This window comes from Lepus europaeus, chromosome 10 (genome assembly GCF_033115175.1).
Source record: "Lepus europaeus isolate LE1 chromosome 10, mLepTim1.pri, whole genome shotgun sequence".
NCBI classification, from domain to species: Eukaryota; Metazoa; Chordata; class Mammalia; order Lagomorpha; family Leporidae; genus Lepus; species Lepus europaeus.
In genome coordinates, this window is record NC_084836.1 from 35,016,832 (window position 1) to 35,029,792 (window position 12,961).

The 12,961-nt window shown below is 36.9% G+C and overlaps 1 non-coding gene across 1 annotated transcript; it reads right to left on the reverse strand.

Moving 5' to 3' along the window:
- Positions 1-591: 591 nt before the first annotated feature.
- LOC133769211 (U6 spliceosomal RNA) lies at positions 592-698 on the reverse strand. The gene has a single exon (XR_009867114.1). It is a non-coding gene; the product is annotated as a U6 spliceosomal RNA (small nuclear RNA).
- Between the last annotated feature and the right edge of the window lie 12,263 nt (positions 699-12,961).

Sequence of the window (12,961 nt, forward strand, 5' to 3'; positions counted from 1 at the left end):
GACTGGTGAGACGGCATTGGTACATGCCACCTTGATGGGATTGTATTGGAATCCCCTGGCACTTTTCTAACTCCATCATTTGGGGCAAGTCCAATTGGGCCTGTCCCAATTTGTGCATCTCCTCCCTCTCTTTTTCCCACTCTTATATTTAACAGGGATCACTTTTCAGTTAAAATTTAAACACCTAAGAATACTTGTGTGTTAATTACAGAGTTCAACCACTAGTATTAGAACAACAACAACAACAACAAAAATACTAAAAAGGATAAAGTATTACACTGTACATCAAGAGTCAGGACAAGAGCCGATCAGGTCATTGTTTCTCGTAGTGTACATTTCACTTCAACAGGTTTCCCCTTTGGTGTTCAGTTGTCGCCGATCAGGGAAAACAAATGATATTTTTCTCTTTGGGACTGGCTTAATTCACTCAGCATGATGTTTTCCAGATTCCTCCATCTTGTTGCAAATGACCGGGTTTCATTGTTTCTTACTGCTGTATAGTATTCTATGGAGTACATGTCCCATAATTTCTTTATCCAGTCTACTGCTGATGGGCATTTGGGTTGGTTCCAGGTCTTAGCTATTGTGAATAAAAATATGGACTGCTTCACGAATTTGCGTGTCATCCTTACACAGGGGCCATGCTAATCTTCTCTGTATCGTTCCAATTTTAGTATATGTGCTGCCGAAGTGAGCACTTAAAATAATTCTTGATTCATACAGTTTTCCCAGGGGAAATACCACATTAAAAAAATCGACATAAGAATTATACACTGGGGCTGGCGCTGTAGTGTAGTAGATTAGTCCTCCATCTGTGGCGTTGGCATCCATATGGACATCAGTTCTAGTTCTGGCTGCTCCTCTTCCAATCCACCTCTCTGCTATGAGCTGGGGAAGCATTGGAAAATGGTCCAAGTGCTTGGGCCCCTGTACCTGCATGGAAGACCCAGAGGAAGCTTCCAGCTCCTGGCTTCAGGTATACACAGCTCCAGTCATTACGGTCATTTGGGGAGCGAGCCAGTGGATGGAAGACCTTTTTCTCTGTCTCTCCCTCTCATTATCTGTAACTCTACCACTCAATTAATAATTTTTTTAAAAAATGTTTTAAAAATAATTAATTTTTTTCTTTTGTTGTTTTCTATAATAAATTTAGAGTCATTCAGATCATCTTACTTTTTAATTTCTACTAATATAAAGAAAACAGATTTCATATATTTCATAGATACAATTATAACAAGATAACAACACTTCCCTCCATTCCCTCTTCCTTTCTTTGTTTTTTCCCTTTAATTTTTGCATTAATTATTGTTTTTAACCGTTGTCTATACTCCTATAGAACAGTTGTCTTTCTACTTTTTACTTTTTGAACAATCTTTTTTCAACTTTTTTTCCTTTTAGACTTATTTTTATTTTATTTTTATTGTTTATTTTTTAAAAGATTTTATTTATTTATTTGACAGGCAGAGTTACAGAGAGAGAGTTCTTCCATTGGTTCACTCTCCAAATGGCCGCAACAGCCAGAGCTGCACCGATCTGAAGCCAGGAGCCAGGTGCCTTTTCCCGGTCTCCCATGTGGGTGCAGGGGCCCAAGCACTTGGGCCATCCTCCACTGCCCTCCAGGGCCACAAAAGAGAGCTGGACTGGAAGAGGAGCAACCGGGACTAGAACCGGCGTCCATATGGGATGCCAGCGCTTCAGGTGGAGGATTAACCTAGTGCACCACAGCGCACTTATTTTTAAATGCTGAACTTCGGGATTGCTTTTTTTTTTTTTTTTTTTTTTTTTTTTTTGTTACCTTTAGTAACATTGGCAGTTACTATGGTATCAACCTAAGAATTACATGTTTTCAAGAGATACTGGCCCCAGTGCCATGGCTCACTAAGCTAATCCTCTGCCTGTGGCGCCGGCACTCCGGGTTCTAGTCCCGGTTGGGGTGCTAGTTCTGGCCCGGTTGCTCCTCTTCTAGTCCAGCTCTCTGCTGTGGCCCGGGAAGACAGTGGAGGATGGCCCAAGTGCTTGGGCCCCCGCACGGGAGACCAGGAAGAAGCACCTGGCTCCTGACTTCGGATTGGTTCAGTGCACCGGCCATAGCAGCCATTTGGGAGATGAACCAACGGAAGGAAGACCTTTCTGTCTCTCTCTCTCTCTCACTGTCTAACTCTGCCTGTCAAAAAAAAAAAAAAAGAGAGAGAGAGATACTGGCAAATGGAAGATGACTGCATTATTTACTGTTCTTTAAATTATATATTTATAAGATTATTAATTATGCTTTTGGCACATATATTTTATTGACATTTTGAACATACGCAAAGAATTGTGAAAGTATAAATGACTCAAAATCTATGCATGTATGCTTTGAGGTTGAATGTATATTTAGAAATGTATAAATAATTGAATGACACAGTGTCTTGTGACTAAGAGTGTATTATTAGTCCTTTTTGACTTTGTAAAAATATTTACTCTAATTCTAGGTCAATATATTTATAAAGTTAGTTTCAGGTAGATATCTCAAAAGGGAAAGCTTCTGGCTTATCTTTTACATTAACACAATTAGTTAAGCTGTATCTCCAATGAAATTATCACAAGTTTACTATTAATTACTATTTACCATTCTGGCTGATTTTACTACATTTTTGTAGTTCATTGTAGCAGCATGTACAGAATACCATAGGCAACAGTAATAGATGGGGCAAACAAGATGATCAATAAACTTAGAGGAAAAAATTGGTGGGTGAGTGGTCCACAGGGACTTTAGAAAAGCACCAGCATATTCCTAGAAATATAGAAGAAATTCTATAGAAATCTAGAAGGCACATTCATGTATGGGATTATATACATTCCCAGGAAAGATGTTTAAGGCCCTAAACTCACCTCTGGCTATAAAGCACTTGGAAAATAAAAAATGAAAATTATTAGACTTCTAAGTTGATTGCCAGGACACTGAACACATATTCAGCCTTTTGGCAGAGTCAGTGAGTTCTACTGGGACAAGTTATTCAAGAAAATATCTGGGGGCCTGCGCTGTGGTGTAGCGGGTTAACTCCTTGGTCTGAAGTGCTGGCATCCCATATGGGTGCCAATTCTAGTCCCGGCTGCTCCTCTTCCCATGCAGCTCTCTGCTATGGCCTGGGAAAGCAATAGAAGATGGCCCAAGTCCTTGGGCCCTTCACCTGCGTGAGAGACTCAGAAGAAGCTCCTGGTTCCTGGCTTAAAATCGGCGCAGCTCTGGCCATTGCAGCCAACTGGGGAGTGAACCATTGGATGGAAGACCTCTTTCTCTCTCTGCCTCTCCTCTTTCTGTGTAACTTTGACTTTCAAATAAATAAATAAATAAATAAATAAATCTGTCCAATCGCTAGCTGATTACCAACTTAATCAAACAGAAAATTCAGTGGCTATGTACACAGTAAATACTGGCTTTATAAAATTAATTTGGGAACATAGCTGGGCAAGTAAATGGCAATAATAACAAAACAAAAAAATAGCAATTAAAAACTCCAGGAAAATGAGATATGCTCACCTCTATTATGGCCACATTATATTTTAAAAATACATACATTTTTTTACAAAAGTGTGGCATAGAAATAAACATAAAAGCACACATACAGGAACAAAAAAGAAATAAATAGAAACTGTCTGAGAAAGGACATTTGTTTGACCAATCAGTCAGTGATTAATTTAGCTGTTCTAAATTTGGTCAAAGAACTAGGAAACAATATCTAAAAAACTAAAATAAAGTATAAGAAGGATATCTCATTAAGTATAGTATCAATAAAGAGATACAAATGATTTTAAAAGACAGATATGCAGTAGTTGGAAAGTACAATAACTAAATGAATAATGTACCAGAGGGACTCCACAGCAGATTTGAGCCAGTAGAATAAAATATCCATACATTTGAAAATAGATGAATTAAAATTACAAGGATGTGAAAGGGAGGAAAAATAAATGAAGGTAAATGAATAGAAGCTCAGAGATCTGTGGATATCAGTATATTAGATAATGAGGGATTCAGAAGGAGAGAAGAGAGCACAGAATTTTTTTTGTAAAATTTGTATTTTTTATTTGGGAGAGAGATTTCATCAACTGGTTCATTCAGAAAATGCCTGCAAAGGAAGTGTTGGGCTAGGCTGAATCCAAGAGCCCAGAACTTCATTTTGGGCTCTCATATAGCTTGCATGGACTTGGGTACTTTATTGATAACCCACTGTCTCCCAGGGTGTCATTAACAGGAATTTAGATTGGAAATGGAGTTGTGACTTGAACCCAGCAGTGCAATATGGATACAGTTCTCCCAACTGGTGTCTTAGCCCACTAAACTAAACACCTGCCACTAGAAAAAAAATTGTGTTACCCTTCTTATAAATAAACTTTAAATGAAAAAAAGAAAATGGCCCTAAGCTTCTCAAATATGATGAAAACATTAATCTATGCACCTAGAAGCTCAACAATCAACTACACTACTCAAAGAGTTCATAAGCATATACAAATCCAACTGTCAAATGCCAAAGACAAAGGATCTTGAAAACAATAAAGGAGAAGTGACTTTTCACATAAAAGATATTGTATTCAAGTTTCAGAAGAATTGGTATTAGTTCTTCCTTAAAAGTTTGAAAGAATTCAATAGTGAAAAAATCAGATCCTCAATTTTGCTTCTTCCTTTCTTTTTTTAAGATTTATTTATTTTGCAAGTTGGAGTTACACAGAGAAAGAGAGAGAAAGAGAGAGAGAGAGAGAGATCTTCCACACACTGGTTCACTCTTCAGATGACCACAATGGCCAGTGCTAGGCCAGATGGAAGTCAGGAGGCAGGAGCTTCATGATGATCTCCTATGTGGGCATCAGGGACCAAAAAACTTGGGACATCTTCTGCTGCTTTTCCCAGGCCATTAGCAGGGAGCTGGATTGGAAGTGGAGCAGCTGGGATATGAATTGGGGCCAGATGTCTCAGGCTTTTCCCACAACATCACAAGGAGGGACACTCAACTTTTTTTTTCTTTAATATTTATTTATTTATTTGAAAGGCAGAATTACAGAGAGAGGGCGAGATATTTCTCCTGCTGATTCACTCCCCAAATGGCCCTTGACTTTTATTTATTGGGAGAGTCTTTATTCCTGATTCAATCTTATAACATATAACTTGATATTTAGATATTTTGATGTCTTCAATGAATTATATCCTTAGCATAATATTATACCCTTCTTTCCTCATTTTAGGATCTTTATCATGATTTCCGTATTATATAATATTAATAAATCCTGCTTTTAAAATACATATTTTTACCTATGAAGTAAATATGAAAAAGCATCTAAAATTACTAATAAAATTAAATTAACCAGAAAAAAATAGCAAATTAAGTGCTAATATAAAAACAAAGGAAAAAAAATGAAGATTAGAGTGGCAATAAATTAAATAGTGGCTAGTAAAGCCATACAGAAAAATCAATGTAAGTTTTTCAGAATACTAATTTTGGCATTTTTAGGGACAGTAAGACCAGCATGGCAGAGTGAACACTTGGAGGGGGAGTGAAAGAAGGAACTGAGATTAGAATATGGGCAAGGTTGTGCATGGTTGTGCCATGTTATAAAGATTTTAAATCTTTTTTTTTAAAGTGTGATGAAAGCCACTGGAGTATTTAAAGCAGTCTGTAGAGAGGAAGGGTAAAGCAAATTTTGCGAGATATGGTTGAGTTACACGATTCAAAAATAGCTGAATGGACATAGTGAAGAAACAAGAGTTTGTGAAGCTACTATAGTAGCCAAGATTGGAAATCATAATGTCTGGACCAGGTAAATGGCAGACATGGTGAGGAGTGGTCAGAACTGACACTTGCTTATGTGTTGGATTGGGGTGTGAAGAAAGAAAAGATAAAGGATAGTTCCCAAATTTGAGTCCTGAGCACATTGTTCAATGGGGTTGAAAATTTTTGAGTAAGAGAAAATTTTGGACAATATATTAAGATTAAAATGTGTAGAGTTACTTGAGGTATCAATTTATAAGTTATTTTAGTAGTCTGGACCCATGTAAGGCTGGCTGTGTCTATGCCTTAGATTGGTTCCAAAATTGTGAAAGTCTTAGAATCAAAAGAAAAAATTAAATGTTGACTAACTTCTTAGCTAAGTAAAAATTTATCTTTTTTTATTTTTTTAATTTAATGAATATAAATTTCCAAATTACAGCTTATGGATTACAAAGGCTTCCCCCAGCATAACTTCCCTCCCACTCGCAACCCTCCCCTTTCCCACTCGCTCTCCGCTTCCATTCACATCAAGATTCATTTTCAATTATTCTCTTTATATACAGAAAATCAGTTTAGTATATATAAAAATTTCAACAGTTTGCCCTCACATAGCAACACAAAATGAAAAAAATACTGTTGGAATACTAGTTATAGCATTAAATAACAGTGTACATCACATTAATGACAGAGATCCTACATGATATTTTTTTAAAAAGATTGATTACTTTTCTATGTAATTTCCAATTTAATACCAAGGTTTTTTTTCTTTTTTCATTTTCAATTATCTTTATATACAGAAGATCGCTTCAGTATATACTAAGTAAAGATTTCATCAGTTTGCACCCACACATAACCACAAAGTGTAAAAATACTGTTTCAGTACTAGCTATATCATTACTTCACCTTGGACAACCTATTAAGGAAAGATCCCACATGGACGTAAGTACACAGTGACTCTTGATGTTGATTTAACAATTTACCACTCTTGTTTATGGAGCCAGTAATCTCCCTAGGCTCTAGCCATGAGTTGCTGAGGCTATGGAAGCCTTTAGGGTTCGCTGACTTCAATCTTATTCTGACAGGGTCATAGTCAAAGTGGAAGTTCTCTCCTCCCTTCAGAGAAAGGTACCTCCTACCTTGATGGCCCCGTTCTTTCCACTAGGATCACACTCGCTGAGATCCTTCATTTAGGTCTTCTTTTTCTTCTTCTTCTTCTTCTTCTTCTTCTTCTTCTTCTTTTTTTTTTTCTCCAGAGTGTCTTGGCTTTCCATGCCTACAATACTCTCATGGGCTCTTGAGCCAGATCCAAATGCCTTAAGGGCTGATTCTGAGGCCAGAGTGCTGTTTAGGACATCTGTCATTCTATGAGTCTGCTGTGTCTCCCCCTTCCCATGTTGGATCCTTCTCTCCCTTTTTTTGGTTTTATCAGTTAGTATTAGCAGACATTAGTCTTGTTTGTGTGATCCCTTTGACTCTTAGATCTATCAGTGTGATCAATTGTGAACTGAAATTGATCACCTGGACTGGTGAGATGGCATTGGTACATGCCACCTTGATGGGATTGTATTGGAATCCCCTGGCACTTTTCTAACTCCATCATTTGGGGCAAGTCTGATTGAGCATGTCCCCAATTGTGCATCTCCTCCCTCTCTTTTTCTCATTCTTATATTTAACCGGGATCACTTTTCAGTTAAGATTTAGACACCTAAGAATAATTGTGTGTTAATTACAGAGTTCACAAAAAAAAATACTAAAATGGATAAAGTATTACACTGTACATCAACAGTCAGGACAAGAGCTGATCAAGTCACTGTTTCTCATAGTGTCCATTACACTTCCACAGGTTTCCCTTTGGTGCTCAGTTAGTTGTCACCAATCAGGGAAAACAAATGATATTTGTCTCTTTGGGACTGGCTTAATTCACTCAGCATGATGCTTTCCAGATTGCTCCATCTTGTTGCAAATGACTGGGTTTTGGAAAATTAACTATTGGGATTGCATCAAACTGAGAAGTTTCTGTACTGCAAAAGAAACAGTCAGGAAAGTGAATAGGCAACCGACAGAATGGGAAAAATATTTGCAAACTACGCAACAGATAAAGCGTTGATAACCAGAATCTACAAAGAAATCAAGAAACTCCACAACATCAAAACAAACAATCCACTTAAGAGATGGGCCAAAGACCTCAACAGACATCTTTCCAAAGAGGAAATCCAAATGGCCAACAGACACATGAAAAAATGTTCAAGATCACTAGCAACCAGGGAAATGCAAATCAAAACCACAATGAGGTTTCACCTCACCCCTGTGAGAATGGCTCACATTCAGAAATCAACCAACAATAGATGCTGGAGAGGATGTGGGGAAAAAGGGACACTAACCCACTGTTGGTGGGAATGCAAACTGGTTAAGCCACTATGGAAGTCAGTCTGGAGATTCCTCAGAAACCTGAATATAACCCTACCATTCAACCCAGCCATCCCACTCCTTGGAATTTACCCAAAGGAAATTAAACTGGCAAACAAAAAAGCCATCTGCACATTAATGTTTATTGCAGCTCAATTCACAATAGCTAAGACCTGGAACCAACCCAAATGTCCATCAACAGTAGACTGGATAAAGAAACTATGGGACATGTACTCTATAGAATACTATACAGCAGTCAAAAATTTATCTTTTTAATTTTCATTCAAAAAAAAGGAACTGCACTGGTTAATAATCTTCCTGGATGTTAAAATCTTTGAGGAACACACGTTAAGTTATTCATTTTTATGTCTTCTGTGTCCAACAGAGAACGTATGAAATAGTAAGTTTTGATAAATCAATACTGCATAATTTAAAAGAACACAAGTGCATATAAACATAGATTCTATTATGATTGCCGGTAGAGTTTTATTTGCATAAATTTTATAATTTCATGTGCAACTATAGTTAAAAATGCTTTCTGACAACCTTTTAATTTTGTTCTACATTGCCATTTAACCGAGATTCGTAAAATAAGAAACTTGCATTCTACAAGAAGACTGTAATATTCAAATTCAATGACCAGAAGTATCATAGTTGATTCTAAACATTTTGTTTTTTCTTTTCTAGTGTCTACTAACAGTAATGGCTCCCCATAAGCTTTGACTGTAAAGGTAACGTCAATATTTCTTCTCTTTGCTACCAAGAAAAGTGATATGCAAACATTCAAAGGATTTATTTATTGGAAGCCATAGAAATAATAATATAGTGTCTTCTGTAGTGTCTTTTTAAATGAATTCTAATAGTAAAAAGAACATTGAGGTACACAGAAGTAAGTTTTCCTCTAAGGAAAAAAATATGAAAAATAAATTAAAATATGTTAACAATAAGAAGTTCACTTGAGGTTGTAACTTCTCCTTTTGGGAATATAACAATAATGTTTGCTTTGAAAATTCTTCTTAATTTGTTATTTACTACATTGTTTTGAGCATTAAATTAAAGCTGAAATGAAAACCTCAAGTGAAGTGTGATTTTCCCACAATAATCAGACACCATTTATTGTCTGAAAAATAATACCCATGTAAAATATCCACAAAGCTGAGGCTGAAGTTACTTTTATTTTTGTTATCTTTTGAAGTGAATGCCCAGACAAATGTAGTACATTATCAAAAATGGAAACTGTAAATCCATTAGAACCCCTGGGAAAGTAAGAACTTGGAACAAATAGGTGTTTCTTATCCTAATATTTCTGTAATAGAGATGAACGTTCCAACTTTTCTTAGTTACGTAACACCAAGCTGACTATCGCCACTCTGAACTCCTGCAATCATATCTTGATGGCATTCTTTTTCCCCTGAGTAGGAGTAATAGCTCACATTTATTAATTATTTACTGTGTGCCAGGCAGCCTTATGTTATGATGCTGCATTTAATCCGTGGGTCCTTGACTGACGAATTTTAGTATCTGCATTTCCCAAACGTAGAAAATGAGGTCACAGGTGTTAAATATCCTTCACGTGGTCACACAGTCAGTGAGGGAAGATCAGAATTACTATGCAAGTTTTTGAATGAAAAAAAAAAAACAGCTCTGTTTATTACATGAAGCTATCTTAAAATATCTCTGTGATTAGTAATGTATCATGCAATCCAAAGCAGCTGTTCCAAACTATCCACTCTCTTCTACATCCTCAACATCCCCCTTCAATTTGTCACACGCTAGACAGATTTTTTGTTTTCACTTAGGCCGGGATAAAAATCTTTCTCTCAGCTTCTCTCTGATAACCTCATATTACCTGGCATTTCCAACACTCTCTCATTCCACATTTTCTTAACCCAACTTATCTGATGTTCAATTGTAATGGCTGTCCCTAAACATGACAATGACTTCTCTGTCCTTGATATTCTTCATTATTCTTCGTGTTCTGTTTTCTTTTGGGTTCTCCCAGAAGCATTCCCTGAGGCAGATTCGAGTTTATTTCATAAGCCATCCTAGAAAACCCTATTAGCACATGATAAAAGGGAAGACAGCAGATAGATCCTGTGTTATTGGGCAAGTTTCCCTTGAGGCTAATTTATTTTTTAAATGATTTATTTATTTGAAAGTCAGAGTTACACAGAGAGAGGAGAGGCAGGGGGAGAGAGAAGGAGAGAGACAGAGAGAGGGAGAGAGAGAGAGAGAGAGAGAGAGAGAGAGAGAGAGGTGTCTTCCATCCACTGATTCACTCCCCAATTGGCCACAATGGCCTGATCTGCGCTGATCTGTAGCCAGGAGCCAGGAGCTTCTTCCTGTTCTCCCACACGGGTGCTAGGGCCCAAGGACTTGGTCTATCTTCTACTGCTTTCCCAGGTCATAGCAGAGAGCTGAATCAGAAGTGGAGCAGCTGGGTCTCGAACCGGCGCCCATATGGGATGCCGGTGCTTTAGGCCATGGTGTTAACCCGCTGGGCCACTGCGCCACAGCGCTGGCCCCTCTTGAGACTAATTAAGATTAAGCATCCTGGAGAACTGGCAAAGCCACTGTAGAAGGAACATCTTGGAGTTTTTCTCCCTGAGGTGCAAGGGAACTGGCATATTTAGACACTAAATCCACCAAATGTTGTTTGAGGGCCGCTGGTGTAGAATTCTCTGGCACTGTTAGCCTATGGTGTTAGCAAATAGAGCAGGTTCTAATGATGAAAGAAAACTGGATGGCAAAGTGATGAAGATGCAGATAGTTGGGATTTGGGCAGCCATGCAATAATCTGGTCGATGGGGGCACTGCTGATAGCTTGCCGAGTGCTGTTCAAAAATACAGTGTTTGCAATTCGTGATTATTTTCTTTTTATAAAAACTCCTTGTTCCATTTCTATTCACTACACTTTTATTTGCATTAGCTATATTATTTCATCCTTATCATTTAAGTATAAACATTTCTCAATATTCTGACTCTAATTCTCATTTCAACTCTTTGGCAATCCCATGGCTTCTATTAAACCAATGTATATGACTCACATTCACAACTCGATTGTAACCATTTTTATCCTTTCTCAGGATGCAATCTTACATTAAAACCTGCTGTCTAGGGTTCTGCCTTCAAATCTGGCATCTCAAGATGTCTAAAATGTCCTCACAATGTTCCATAGAAAAGCTTCAACGTTGAAAAACTACTCATACAATTTTTTCAAGTTGAATTGTCATCTACTTACTTGTCCAAACATTCAATCAGTTATCCTGCCCTGTGAATTCTCTCCCTGTAATATCTCATTTCTATTTCTTCTTCAATTTCCAGTCACCATTTTTGTTCTGATACAGGGATTTCATTATTCTCAATGTGGGCTACTTCAATAACCTCCAGACTCTCCTTTTTTCCTTAAAATTTCTCAGGTCAGTTGCTACTAACTCAATTTTCTTAAAGCATAGCTTTGATTATGTCATTTTTTTAACTCAAAAGTCCAGGAGGTTCCTTTGTGCTTATAGTGTATTGCTGCAATTGAAAGAACATGCACTTTAGGTCAAATAGAGCTTGTCTGAATTTCTGCCCCGCCACTAACCAGCTGTGTGTCATTGGTGAAACTATTGTGCTTTGTGTGCTCCAATTTTCTTATTTCTAAACCAAGAATAATCATATTTTTCTTAATAGTGATGTGGAATTTAATAAGATTATATATGACAAAGCCTGTAAACTATTAAGTACTGTGGCAGGCAAATGGCAAGCACTTAGTAAATCTATTGTCTTCCCTCTATTTAAGAATTGCATTAGTCTGGCATAAAAATTCCAACAACCACAGTTAGGACAGAAAATTCACTGTGAAAATTAGAAGCAAACAGTTTCAAGAAATATACAGGTGAATTTTGATTTTTCATAGAAAATAGCTTACTAGTCACAAAAGCAATGATGAAACAGCAGAAACAAATTGATGGCTTCAAATGTACAAGTTCTTTAGAAGAACTGTGTATAAAAACATAAAAAATAAGATGATTTTTTTTTTCTTAAAAATCTCAAGAAAGCGCTTTGCCACAGTGGTTTCTTGCATTTTGGAACTTTCCTGCAGAGATACAACACGTCACTCAGAAACTTGGACTATCTGGGGTTTTCTTTTCTTATGTCTTGCAATCAGATGAAGCAGGGTCATGCTTAGTTAGCATGTGCCAATCATTTTGCAGGAGACTGATCTCAGTTTTTCCTGACATACTTCCTAGCTATCTTTTAATTCTACAACCATATTTTCAATTTCTAAGACCTCTTTTGTTCCTTATTCCTTTTCATAATGGCTGTTCTTTGATGGACAGTTTCTTCTCTCTGATCTGAGATTAATCATTTGAGCTTTCATTTATTTAAACAAGAGCATCTTATGTTCTCTGAATCACCTACTGCGTCTTCCATTCATTCGTGGGATTCCTTCCAGTGCCTCTGATCCATGGCTGTCTGTTTGCATAGATGAATGAAAAAAATAAAAGTTGGTTTCATTTTGAAAGTAAAAAAAAAAAAAAGATGATTTTTAAAAATACTGGTAATACTATATGTTCTACCTAGACCAAATAATGTCAATGGCCTTCCTTTACAAATTAAGAAACTATAAACACTGTAATTGTAAAATGTGCTTAGAACATGAGTTGGTAATTCACATTATAAGATAATGTATAATCAATAAATATTTCAAATGGTCAGAGGGTAACTATCAGAAACAGGAAGTATCAATATTCTGTATTAGCAACACTTTATATAAATTCTTCTCCTATTCAGTTATAATCATTCTCATTGTAACCTTTCATTGGTCC